This window comes from Bufo gargarizans, chromosome 6 (assembly GCF_014858855.1).
Source record: "Bufo gargarizans isolate SCDJY-AF-19 chromosome 6, ASM1485885v1, whole genome shotgun sequence".
Classification (NCBI taxonomy): domain Eukaryota; kingdom Metazoa; phylum Chordata; class Amphibia; order Anura; family Bufonidae; genus Bufo; species Bufo gargarizans.
In genome coordinates this window covers 116,925,545-116,938,931 of record NC_058085.1, presented here as the reverse complement: position 1 = coordinate 116,938,931, position 13,387 = coordinate 116,925,545, and positions in this window count along the sequence as shown.

Sequence of the window (13,387 nt, the reverse complement as noted above, 5' to 3'; positions counted from 1 at the left end):
GAGGGTTTGTGGTGTGTGTTACGCAGGTCCAAGACGGATCAGGTGGGTAAGGGGGTGTGTATTTTGTTGCGACCTTTGTCTGGATCAGTGGTGTGCCCGGTTCGCTGTGTGGAAGAGTATGTGGCCCGTCGACCGCTTGGAGGGGACGGGATTGCTGGTGCATCAGGATGGCTCGGCCTTGTCCCGTTATCAGTTTGTGGCGGTTTTTCGTAAATGTTTGACGGCGGCGGGTTTGGTGGCGAAGTGAGTTTGCGTCTCATTCTTTTCGCATTGGTGCGGCGACGGAGGCTGCTAGATGGGGTTTGGGTGAGGATGCGATCATGCGGATTGGCCGGTGGGAGTCTGCGTGTTTTCGGTCATATATTCGGCCTCATTTGTTGTAAGGTTGGTGGGGGGAGTGAGCTGGGGTTGTTATGTTTGTTTTCTTCATGTGGGGTAATCGTTTCCTTCATGTTTTGCAGGTTCGCGTGCTTGTTTGGCGTGGATTTTTGGCCATTCTTATGTGTACTGGGGAGCGTTGAGAGCGGATGTGAGGAGAAGTGGTCGGCAGTTGGGGTTCCAGCCGGATGAGTTGCAGGTCCGGTGGATTGGGGTCCGGGGTATGTTGTGGGGCCGCGTGTTGCCTGAATTTCATGCTTTTGTCTCATTGGATAGGTGCCCGGATATTGTGATTTTGCACGTGGGCGGGAACGACTTGGGCGTTCGTCGCTCGAGGGATGTGATCAGGGACATCAAGCTGGATTTGTTGCGTCTGATGGCGGAATTCCCGGATTTGTTGGTAGTGTGGTCGGAGGTGGTAGCCAGGAGTTCGTGGCGTTTTGCGAGGTCGGTGGATCGGATCAACAAGGCTAGGGCGAAGTTGAATAAGGAGGTGGGGCGTTTTGTGCGCAGGCAAGGTGGTTTTGTGGTCCGACATAGGGAGTTGGAGGTGGCGTCGCCTCAGTTCCTTCGGTCGGACGGGGTGCATTTGAATGAGATTGGCATTGATTTGTGGGCTCTAGGGCTGCAGGATGGTTTGGAGACAGCATTCAGGGTGTGGCGGGACGCCCATAGGTGAGGTGTCCCCAATGTGCGTCTGTGGCTGGTTAACAGGGGGGTCCTGGAAGGCAATACTATGTTTAGTAGGTGCATGACACGTTGGAACGTGCATCTATGTGGTTCGGTAAGCTGAAAGCTGGGGGCTCCTGTTGGGCTGGAAGGCCTGCAGGGGTGGAGGAATATATGGTTCTGGAGGATTTGGTGCCCTTGGGTCGGCGAGTGCGGCCGAGGGTAAGGATGGAGATGTGTGGAGTGAAGATCGCAGCTTGCTAGGGTTGCCTTCTAGGATCCTTCCAATAAGTGAATGTTATTATTACAGTGTATTTACATGTTTGTGTTTATTGGTTGATAGTTTATTAATGTATAATTTAAAAATGATGGTGGAGTATTTTGGCTGTTTAATAAACGGCTGCTATGGCCTTTACACCAACAATTACGGTCTACGTGTGTTAATGGGGATGGTGGGTGGTGTGAAGGGTCTGAAAAAAGGTCTTTCCTCCCTAAGTCATAGGGACAACGGAGCGGGGCGCAGACGTAGCGCAGTGAAAACTGACTGAGGGGGGAAGCTGAAGACCAGGATGGGGTTAATCTAGTAGGTGGGTGGAGTGATGCTGGGGACGTACAGGGGGGGCGGTGCTGCATTTTCGCGGGCCATTTATATGCATGGTGGTGAAGGGGGCGGCACCAGAGGCCATCATAGTTCCGGAGAAGTTGCCCACCCTCCCGCCCTTTATTTGTGTGTTTGTTTCTTATGTCATAGCAGAGGGGCTGGTTAACAGGGGGGTCCTGGAAGGCAATACTATGTTTAGTAGGTGCATGACACGTTGGAACGTGCATCTATGTGGTTCGGTAAGCTGAAAGCTGGGGGCTCCTGTTGGGCTGGAAGGCCTGCAGGGGTGGAGGAATATATGGTTCTGGAGGATTTGGTGCCCTTGGGTCGGCGAGTGCGGCCGAGGGTAAGGATGGAGATGTGTGGAGTGAAGATCGCAGCTTGCTAGGGTTGCCTTCTAGGATCCTTCCAATAAGTGAATGTTATTATTACAGTGTATTTACATGTTTGTGTTTATTGGTTGATGTTTATTAATGTATAATTTAAAAATTATGGTGGAATATTTTGGCTGTTTAATAAACGGCTGCTATGGCCTTTACACCAACAATTACGGTCTACGTGTGTTAATGGGGATGGTGGGTGGTGTGAAGGGTCTGAAAAAAGGTCTTTCCTCCCTAAGTCATACTGTACGGAGCGGAAGCTCATCTATTGGCTCCACTGAGCTGAAGTTATTACTTTGCGAAGTCTTAAAATGAAATTCTACTGTAAAAAAATCGAACTCGGGTTCTGTTCTAAGTGGTACCTTGGAACCAAACCCGATACAGGAGCCAATACATTCTAATACTGTACGGAGTGCCCGCTCAGTCAAGTATTCTAACAAAGTTTTCGATTCGCTCATCCCTAATTTAAATGCTCCAGCCAGAGGGGGGTACACAACAGACATTGGGTCTTTTTTTGAAAAAGAGAAATGGAAAATATAAAGGAAGGACTTAGGCCTCTTTCACACAACCGTTTTTTTTTTCCGTTCACGGGCCGTTTTTTATGGTCCGTATACGGAACCATTCATTTCAATGGTTCCGCAAAAAAACCTAAATGTGTTCCGTATGCATTCCGTTTCTGTATTTCCATTTTTCCGTTCTGTTGCAAGATAGAACATGTCCTATTATTGCCCGCAAATCACGTTCCGTGGCTCCATTCAAGTCAATGGGTCCGCCAAAAAAATGGAACACATACCAAAATGCATCCGTATGTCTTCCGTATCCGTTCTGTTTTTGCGGAAACATCTATTGAAAATGTTATGCCAGCCTAATTTTTTCTATGTAATTACTGTATACTGTATATGTCATAAAGAAAAAGGGAACGGTAAAACGGAACAGAAGCGTAAACACAATGGAAACAAAAAAACGGAACAACGAATCCGTGAAAAACAGACCGCAAAATACTGAAAAAGGCCTCATGCACACGATCGTTATTTGTTTCCGTGTCCGATCCTTTTTCTTTGCGGATTGGATGCGGACCCATTCATTTCAATGGGTCCGCAAAAATGCAGACAGCACAACGTGTGCTGTCCGCATCAGTATGTCCATTCCGTTGCTCCGCCCAAAAAATAGTACATGTCCTATTTTTTTCTAGTTTGCGGACACGAATAGGCATTATTACAATTGATCCGCAAAAAAAAAACGGATCCGCAAAAGAAACGGATCCGCGGATCCGTTTTTTTTGTGGATCTGCAATTTGCGGACCGCAAAACACATACGGTCGTGTGCATGTCGCCAAAGCCATACGGTTGTGTGAAAGAGGCCTAAGGGTACTTTCACACTTGCAGCAGGACGGATCCGACAGGCTGCTCACCATGTCGGATCCGTCCTGCCGCTATTTCGCCGTGCCGACGGACCGCCGCTCTGTCCCCATTGACTATAATGGGGACGGGGCGGAGCTCCGGCGCAGCTTGGCGGTGCACGGCGAAAGCCGCTGGACTAAAAAGTCGGACATGCAGGACTTTTTAGTCCGGCGGCTTTCGCCGTGCACCGCCGTGCTGCGCTGGAGCTCCGCCCCGTCCCCATTATAGTCAATGGGGACGGAGTGGCGATCCGTCGGCATGGCAAAATAGCGGCAGGGCGGATCCGACATGGTGAGCAGCCTGTCGGATCCGTCCTGCCGCAAGTGTGAAAGTACCCTTAGGCCACTTTCACACAACTGTATGGCTTTGGCTACATGCTCACGGTCCGCAAAATGGGGTTCTGTTGTTCCGTGATCCGTTTCCGTTTTTGTTTCCGTGTGTCTTCCTTGATTTTTGGAGGATCACCAGACATGAAGGAAAGTAAAAAAATAAATCTAAGTCAAATTTGCCTTGCAAATGATAGGAAAAAAACGGACGCGGATGACAATCTTGTGTGCCTCTGCATTTTTTCATTGACCTATTACCTTGAATGGGTCCGCGAACCGTTTTCTGTGAAAAAAATAGGACAGGTTATATTTTTTTGACGGACTGAAACCACGGATCACGGATGCGGATGACAAACGGTGCATTAGCCGAGTTTTCAACTGACCCATTGAAAGTCAATGGGTCCGCAGAAAATCACGAAAAACTGAACAACTGACACGGAATGAAACAACGTCATGTGCATGAGGCCTTATACATCTACTTCTTGCTGGATCCACTTCTGACAAGTGTATGAAATAAAATTGAAGAGGCATTAAAAAAATAAATCTATAAAGGCATTTACCCTAAGGCTAAGATTACATGGATTAAATACACGGCACAGTCCATCATGTAAAATGGCTGGCTTATGTAGCATAATATGCAGGAAAAACGCCACCAACTGTTTCCCATTGATTTCCGTGGGAAAAACGGCGCAATGAGCATATGCTCACATTTTTTTACACAGCTCTTTCCAAAAACAGATGACATCCGTGTGACGTTTGTGTTGCATCAGTTTTTTTGCGGATCCATTGTAACAATGCCTGTCCTTGTCCCAAAAATGGACAAGAATAAGACATGTTATATATATATATATTTTTTGTTTGGGGGCGGAATGGCCGTGCAGACATACGGAGACAGAATGCACACGTTTTCATTTCCATATTTTTTCAAGTCCCATTGAAATGAATAGTTCCACATATGGACCTGTAAAAAAACTGATCAGAAACGAAATAAAAATGTGTTCAAGTGTATGAGCCCTTAAAGGGGTTCTGCACTTTGTTTAAACTGATGATCTATCCTCTGGATAGATCATCAGCATCTGATCGGCGGGGGTCCGACACCCGGGACCCCCGCCGATCAGCTGTTTGAGAAGGTGGCGGCGCTCCAGCAGCGCCGCAGCCTTCTCACTGTTTGCCGCAGGCCCAGTGACGTCACGACTAGTATCAACTGGCCTGGGTGCGGCTAAGCTCTGTTCACTTGAATGGAGCTTAGCCCCGCCCACGCTAGTTGATACTAGTCGTGACGTCACTGGACCGGCGGTAAACAGTGAGAAGGCCGCGGCACTACTGGAGCGCCGCTGCCTTCTCAAACAGCTGATCAACGGGGGTCTTGGGTGTCGGACCCCCGCCGATCAGATGCTGATGATCTATCCAGAGGATAGATCATCAGTTTAAACAAAGTGCAGAACCCCTTTAAGGTGCATTGACACCTTGCAGTGAGCAGCAGATTGTTGGAAAGGAGGCGTTCCTTTCTGACAGTCGGCTGCTCGTTCAGTGAAGGAGAGTGATCCCCTCCACAGCGATCGCTTGTTCCCATAGATCTGCATTGTTTCTGGGCAGCAGATCGCTGTTTAGACGGCACAATCTGCTGCCCGGAAACGATAATTTCGGTGCCTGCACAAACATAGGAACACGCGATGAACAAGCCTTTGCCTCATTCATCGGCTGGTCGGGCATAATCTGCACCTTATTGTATCCACCTGTAGGGTATATATTCTCACACAGCAGTTATTTTGCATAAATTTCTGCGACTGAAAATCAGTTCCATACATCTGAATAGGGAGATGGGATCACACATGGAGATTTGTCAGCCTCCTGAATGATGGCAATCAGCTGATCACATGCTCAATTATACGAGCCAATTGTCGGGAACGTTCGTGTCCACCATAATTGACCTGATATCGTGCAGTCTAATAGGGCCTTTAGCCAGGCTTTCCAGATCTGGACCAGATTTATTACTGACGATCAGTATGGTGCAGGGACAGACACTTCCCTCTGACTCTGTACCGACTATTGATTGGCTTACTTTAAGACCGATTTTTACAACAGAATTGTGCCAAATTTTGGTTCAATATGGCACATCTTAGGACACACCTTTCCTAGGACGCTCCATCCACTTTCTGTAAGCACCATCACTTGTCGAGAATGTCTGGAAAAAAAAAGTGTTAAAAACCCTAGTTGTGCCAATTTGCGCCACTTTTTTTAGACAGATTTTTGGCACAGACACATTAGTAAATCTGGGTATTGAAAGACTAGTCAACTAGGATTTTCTGTACATATTACATATGCCACATGGAAAACATTTAATAGAAATAAATGGCAGATGTATACAACTGAATAGTCATACAGTCAGGGGCGCAGCTATAGGGGGTGCAGAGGTAGCAGTCGCTACCGGGCCCAGGAGCCTGAGGGGGACCCTTGTGCCGCATAAGAAGACACCAGTATCATAGAAAGGGCATGCTTGTCAAGTTATAGCTCTGGCTGGAGGGAAGGGGTTAGGTCAATTTGGAATAGGGGGTTGGGGGGGGGGGGGGGTCAATTCAATTTTTGCCGCAGGCAGCATGAAGGCTATGTGCTTCCCTACCCACAAAACACTGAGGGAAGGGGGGCCCAAGCTGAACCCTTGGACCAGGGCCCATGATCCCTTAGCTACGCCCCTGCATACAGTTACATTTGTTTGACGGGGCATTGGCTAATGCTTTGTGCATTTAGCCATATGTGCACCTGCAAGATTTAATTTAATGGTTAATAATACATTCACACACTGTGATAGAGCACTGAGCTTTTTCATTTGGTTTATTATTTTTTACATCATCAAAAATGCTCTCCCATCTAATAATGTGCAACTATGTGTCAATACAGTATAAAAAACAACAACAACAGTGATAAAATGTTATGGAATAAAAAAGAAAAACCATCTGCAGAAGAGCCCAAGGTCCACGTAACGGGAGTAAAATAGCACAATTCAGAGTTAAAATGTTATATAATTCAGTGATAAAAGTCAGATTTCTAAGGTTAAATAGTCAGAATCCTGAAATGAAGTGAGGCTACTGTGATACAAATCACCATTCTGAATAAAAAGCCAAAATTAAAAAAAAATAAAAAATATTCTAAACTATAAATCAAAATTCTGAGATAAAAATAAATAAATAAATCTTAATTCTTCAATTTCAGAATTCACAGCTGTAACAAAAATGTCACAGCTTAAAACTACGTAAGGAAGTAAATAATGTGGCACTTATTACTTTGCTTTTTCGATTTTTGTAGCGATTACGAGCTAATTATTTTATTCTGCTGGTTATACTTGGACCAGACGGGGCCGCACAGTGTTTCAGTGGTTAGCACTGTTGCCTTAGGGTAGGTTCACACTCAGTTTTTTTTTAGAGGAGGTTTTGAGGCATATTTCCCTGTAACAGCTCAGGGGGGTAGTGGGTCTGACCAAAAGGAAAATTCTGCATGAGGTTTGTCTGGTTCTCTGTCTTGGTCCGTGTTTCCTCCAGGCGCGGGGACAGGGACTACTGTGGGTGATGACAGAAAAAATGACTGGTGTTATATAAAAGAATAAGATTGTAAAGGTTGTGAAACCTAAGTTGTAAAGTATTTACAAAGATACTCAACTGTTTACACAGATTTAAATGAAATGGTTTAATTTTGTAAAATATTGTTCAAAATGGGAACTTTTATGGATAAAAAAGGATCACAGTGGATTTTTCTATCAGTAGTTATTTGCTGGGATGAACCCAGGGTCGCTAACCAAGTCTGTCAAAAGAGGGCACTTTTTTTTTCATGTGTGTAATGTTTTTTTGAAACTTGAAGAGTTTGTGATTGTAATGGTAATGATTTTACAAGTCGCAGTAACTGCTGCTAATGTTTGAGCGGTAGATAGTTATAGTTTATCGCTTATAATCTTTATGGTTCACTAGGGTTCTGCAGCGTGTCCGTCAAAAATGTTAGCTTTCCATCATTTCCAGATACATTGTCAAGAAAAAAAAAATAAAATGAGGTTGGCAACCCTGGATGATCCTGTCCACTCTCCCCATTATACGTGTAATTAGGATGCTGGTAATTATTGACCTTTGCTCCCTACACAACTAGCATTTATTTTCCTCAGACTTTGGCTATTAGATCTGTGAACCATTCCAGACTGGTAAAATTCCTCTTGTCCTAGCGTCATTAAAGCACTAATAAGTCACAGATGAGGCTGCAGATCTGCCCTGCTTTCAAGTCTGCCTACTTATTGTGATTAATCACTGATTGGGAATCTTGTAGTGGCTGCTCCCTCTAGTGGACACAGTGAAGTAGTGAAATCAGTCACCTGGTTTAGTCCTGCTGCGTCTCTGGGCTGCGATAAAATCACTATGTACGACGCTTGAAGAGGGGTACATTCGCACAACGGTTTTATGCTCCCTTCTCTTCATGGGCATTCTAGATACCATATTTAAGGATACATGTTCCCGTTGGCTGCATCACATTTATTATTGACATAAATGCCTCAAACGTATACAAAGGCGAGTTTATAATGGTTCCTCGTGTACTCTGATATTTACCAAGTCAGGCCTCGTTCACATTTCCGTTTTTTACTGACGTGTGCTGTCTACACTTTCTGCGGACAGGACACATACCCATTGATTTAAATGTGTCTGTTCACATTTCAGTATTTTTTTTTTTTACTGACCGTAATGCGGACCAAGCACGCCCATTGAAGTCCATGGGTCAGTGAAAATCAATTACACACATTCGTGTTGTATCCGTGTTACGTCCGTTTTTCACTATAGTCTAATAGAAGTTTAATTGGAAATAAATTTTCAGCTGAGCAACGTTAGTGAATTATGGATGACACACAGATGTTAAAAACAGACACGGACCATCCACGGATCCTTTAAAGACAGCTTCATGGATTTAACACGTACGCTTTTTTCGCTGACGTGACACTGACACGGAAATGTGACGAGGCCTCAAGCTGAGTGGTAAGCAGCAGAACAGCAAAATTCCACTAAATCTGCCATCAGATTACTCAGAAATCACAATACAGCTACACTCACACGGACGTATTTTGGTTCCTTGTCCTTTCCGGTTTTTTTGGGGATAGGATGCATACTCATTTATTTCAATGGGTCCGCAAAAAAAGTGGACAGCACACCGTGTGCTATCCGCCTCCGTATGTCCGTTCTGTAGCCTGGCAAAAAAATAGAACATGTCCTATTCTCGTCTGTTTTGCGGACAAGGATAGGCATTGTTACAATGGATCCCCACTGATCTAAACTTTTAATATGTCTTTATAACATATCAAAAGATTTTTTTAAAGTCAGTGACCCTTTAAGCAATTAGCATGTGTTACAATGACAATTTGTGACTGCTGCTGTCACGCACACTCATTGCCTGAGCTGTGTGACAGAGTTAGAACCTGATTGGCAGCCCATGATGTGGACTTCTGCCTGACTCCTGGACTCTGACTCTCTGCCACCTGACCTGAGCCATGCCTGTTCTCCGTTCTGATCCCATGCTGCCTGCCCTGCCCTTTGGACTGTTTCACGGATTTGAATGAACTTTGCCCATCCTGACTTCAGCCTTTTATTACTACAAGTTTGCCTAATCCCTTGGTGCCACGCATCGGTGTCTCTGACCCCAGTGGGTCAGCAACCAACCATACAAAGGCCACTCCAAGAGATATCAACCTGGTATGTTCTCTGCAGCGAAGACCAGATCTCTGTACAGGGGTTAAATAGGTGAAAACCAGGGAGCCGCATATCACTTTCGGGTGTGGGAGTGAAACATTACACCAAACATAGGAGGGAGAGGGGTGAGGGAATAAGGCCTGGAAACTAGGGAAAGGAGATGGACACCTCCTAGTAAAACCCTAATCAAAGTCCGGACTAACTACCAGTATGAACAGACCTCAGAGGTAGGTGAGTTCATACACAGGAATACCTAATTTCCTAACTCACCCTATATTACCCTGGTACTAATGTCAGGACTGAGACAAACTGTTCCTCCAAAAGGAAGAATGAACAGGAGTCTCCCTCAGGCCTTAATACAAATTACAGGGAAATGCAACACACAAAATAACCCAAACAAAATACAAAAGGGAAAGAAAACACTTAACTTCAAGTGGCTATGGCAGCACCAGCAACTCAGTCGAGATCCACACACCAGCTATCCACAACTCAAACAGAATCTATAAACCGCATAGCATAGTGGGAGAAACAACAATAAATACAGAAGGTTAAATGACCATAATAGCCACACCAGGGGGAAAGAAGGTATGGCAAGCACCAAAAACAACACAGACGTCATTTGATCCAAAAGGAAAATATGCCAGATCAAACCACGTGTTGCCAGTCTCACTGATCTCCTGCTACCTGTCCTCCTGGCACCCAGGACTAACCTTATCTGGATGAGACCTGTAAAAAGGTTTCACCAAACGACTGGCATTCACGTCAGATGCCGGTACCCACATCCTCTCCTTTGGTCCATAACCCTTGCAGTGAACAAGATACTGAAGAGATCTAAGGAGAACTCGAGAGTCAATAATCTTGGCGATCTGGAATTCCAAACTGCCGTCCACCATGACAGGATCGGGTGGCAAGGGGGGCGACTCCAAAGGATCAACATATCTCTTCAACAGAGATTTGTCAAACACATTATGAATTTTCAGAGTCTGAGGAAGTTCAAGGCGAAAAGCTACTAGGATTAATAATGGCAGTGATCTTATATGGACCAATAAACCTTGGACCCAACTTCCAAGAAGGAACCTTCAACTTAATATTTCTTGTGGACAGCCACACAAAATCACCCACACTTAAGTCCGGACCATTCGTACGTTTCCTGTCTCCCACACGTTTATACTTGTTGACAATATTCATCAAATTATTTAGAATTTTCCGCGATATAGAAGACAATGATGACAAAAAATGTTCCTCCTCAGGGATACCGGAAGTATCCGAACCAGAGAATGTGCCAAATTGCGGGTGAAACCCATATGCCCAAAAAAATGGGGACTTACCAGTGGACTCCTGTCTACGATTGTTTAAAACTCTGCCAAAGACCAAAACGAGGATCATTCCTCCGGGTTCTCAGAGACAAAACATCTTAAGTAAGTCTCCAGACTCTGATTAGTGCCCTTCGTCTGTCCATTCGTCTGAGGATGAAAAGCAGAAGAAAAAGACAGTTGTACCCCCAGCTGAGTACAGAACGCCTTCCAGAATCTGGACACAAACTGAATCCCACGATCAGAGACCACGTCAGAGGGATGCCATGAAGTTTCACAATGTTGTCAACAAACACTTGCGCAAGGGTTTTAGCATTAGGTGGGCCAGGCAATGCTATAAAGTGCACCATTTAACTAAAACGATCAACTACCACCAAAATAACTGTCTTTCCAGACGAATTAGGCAGATCAGTAATAAAATCCATAGACAAGTGAGTCCATGGTCTGGACGGTATGGGCAATGAAAGTAGAGATCCAGAAGGTCAAGTATGTGTCACCTTAGCGTGTGCACAGATACTACAGGCCGACACAGTCCTCAACACACTTACGCAACCCCGGCCACCAGAATCTACGAGAGATGAGGTCGGCAGTGGATCTATTCTCAGAGTGCCCCTTAAGAACCGTACAGTGATGTTCCTCAAACACCTTATGATGCAAATCTGATGGAACAAACAATTTCCCAGAGGAGCAAGACCCCGGTGCATCTCTCTGAGCCTCTAACACCTTCACCTCTAGGTCAGGGTATAGAGCGGATTTTCAAAATCACCACCTCCAGGAAAACTATGTGACAAGGCATCTGCCATGACGTTCTTAACCCCAGGACGATAAGTGACAATGACATTTTATCTGGTGAAAACCTTCTGGCCTGCCTCGGTTTCAGTCGTTTAGCCGACTCCAGGTAAGCCAAATTTTTGTGATCTGTGAACACCGTTATTGGATGAATCGCCCCTTCCAAACATTTGCGCCACGCCTCAAAAGCCAACTTAATGGCCAACAACTCTCTGTTACCCACATCGTAATTTCTCTCTGCGGCAGAGAGTTTTTTAGAGACAAATGCACATGGGAGCCATTTACCAGGGAACAGGCCCTGCGATAAGACTGCTTCTACCCCCACCTTGGACGCGTCAACTTCCACAATAAAAGGTTGTGATACATCCAATATAGGGGCATAAGTGAAGCACTCCTTAACCGCAGAAAAGGCTCGCAACATCGAATCAGACCACACTGAGACATCCGTCCCTTTCTTAGGCCTCTTGCCCACGAACAGCTTCCGCTAACGGCTAACGGCTGTGTAGGATTATATACTGCGGGGGCTGCTGTGTGGGATTATATACTGGGGGGGCTGCTGTATGAGATTATATACTGGGGGATGCTGTGTGGGATTATATACTGGGGGAGCTGCTGTATGAGATTATATACTGGGGGTGCTGTATACTGTGGGGTGCTGTATACTGTGTGGTGCTATACTGCTCTACTATATACTGTGGGGTGCTGTATACTGGGTGCTATACTGCTCTAGTGTATACTGCGGGGTGCTGTATACTGGGTGCTATACTGCTCTACTGTATATTGTGGGGTGCTCTATATTGTGGAGTGCTATACTGCTCTACTGTATACTGTGGGGTGCTATACTGTATGCTATAGGATGCTATACTGCATACTGTGGGGTGTTATACTATGTATTGCATACTGTCGGGTGCTGTATACTATAGGGTGCTATACTGCATACTGTGACTGCATACTGTGGGGTGCTGTATACTATAGGGTGCTATACTGCATACTGTGGGGTGCTATATACTATAGGGTGCTATACTGCATACTGTGGGGTGCTGGGGTGCACTGTAATGCTAGGGTGAGCCGAGCCCTGGTCTCCTTCCTGAACTGCAGAGCGGTGCCCACTTCCAGCCCAGAGCATTGATCCTGAGCCTGCTGGAGTGTTCAGAACTGTAAGTATTTACAGTCATTCACTGTAAGCTATATACATACTGTGTATATTTATATATATATACAGGGAGTGCAGAATTATTAGGCAAATGAGTATTTTGACCACATCATCCTCTTTATGCATGTTGTCTTACTCCAAGCTGTATAGGCTCGAAAGCCTACTACCAATTATGCATATTAGGTGATGTGCATCTCTGTAATGAGAAGGGGTGTGGTCTAATGACATCAACACCCTATATCAGGTGTGCATAATTATTAGGCAACTTCCTTTCCTTTGGCAAAATGGGTCAAAAGAAGGACTTGACAGGCTCAGAAAAGTAAAAAATAGTGAGATATCTTGCAGAGGGATGCAGCACTCTTAAAATTGCAAAGCTTCTGAAGCGTGATCATCGAACAATCAAGCGTTTCATTCAAAATAGTCAACAGGGTCGCAAGAAGCGTGTGGAAAAACCAAGGCGCAAAATAACTGCCCATGAACTGAGAAAAGTCAAGCGTGCAGCTGCCAAGATGCCACTTGCCACCAGTTTGGCCATATTTCAGAGCTGCAACATCACTGGAGTGCCCAAAAGCACAAGGTGTGCAATACTCAGAGACATGGCCAAGGTAAGAAAGGCTGAAAGACGACCACCACTGAACAAGACACACAAGCTGAAACGTCAAGACTG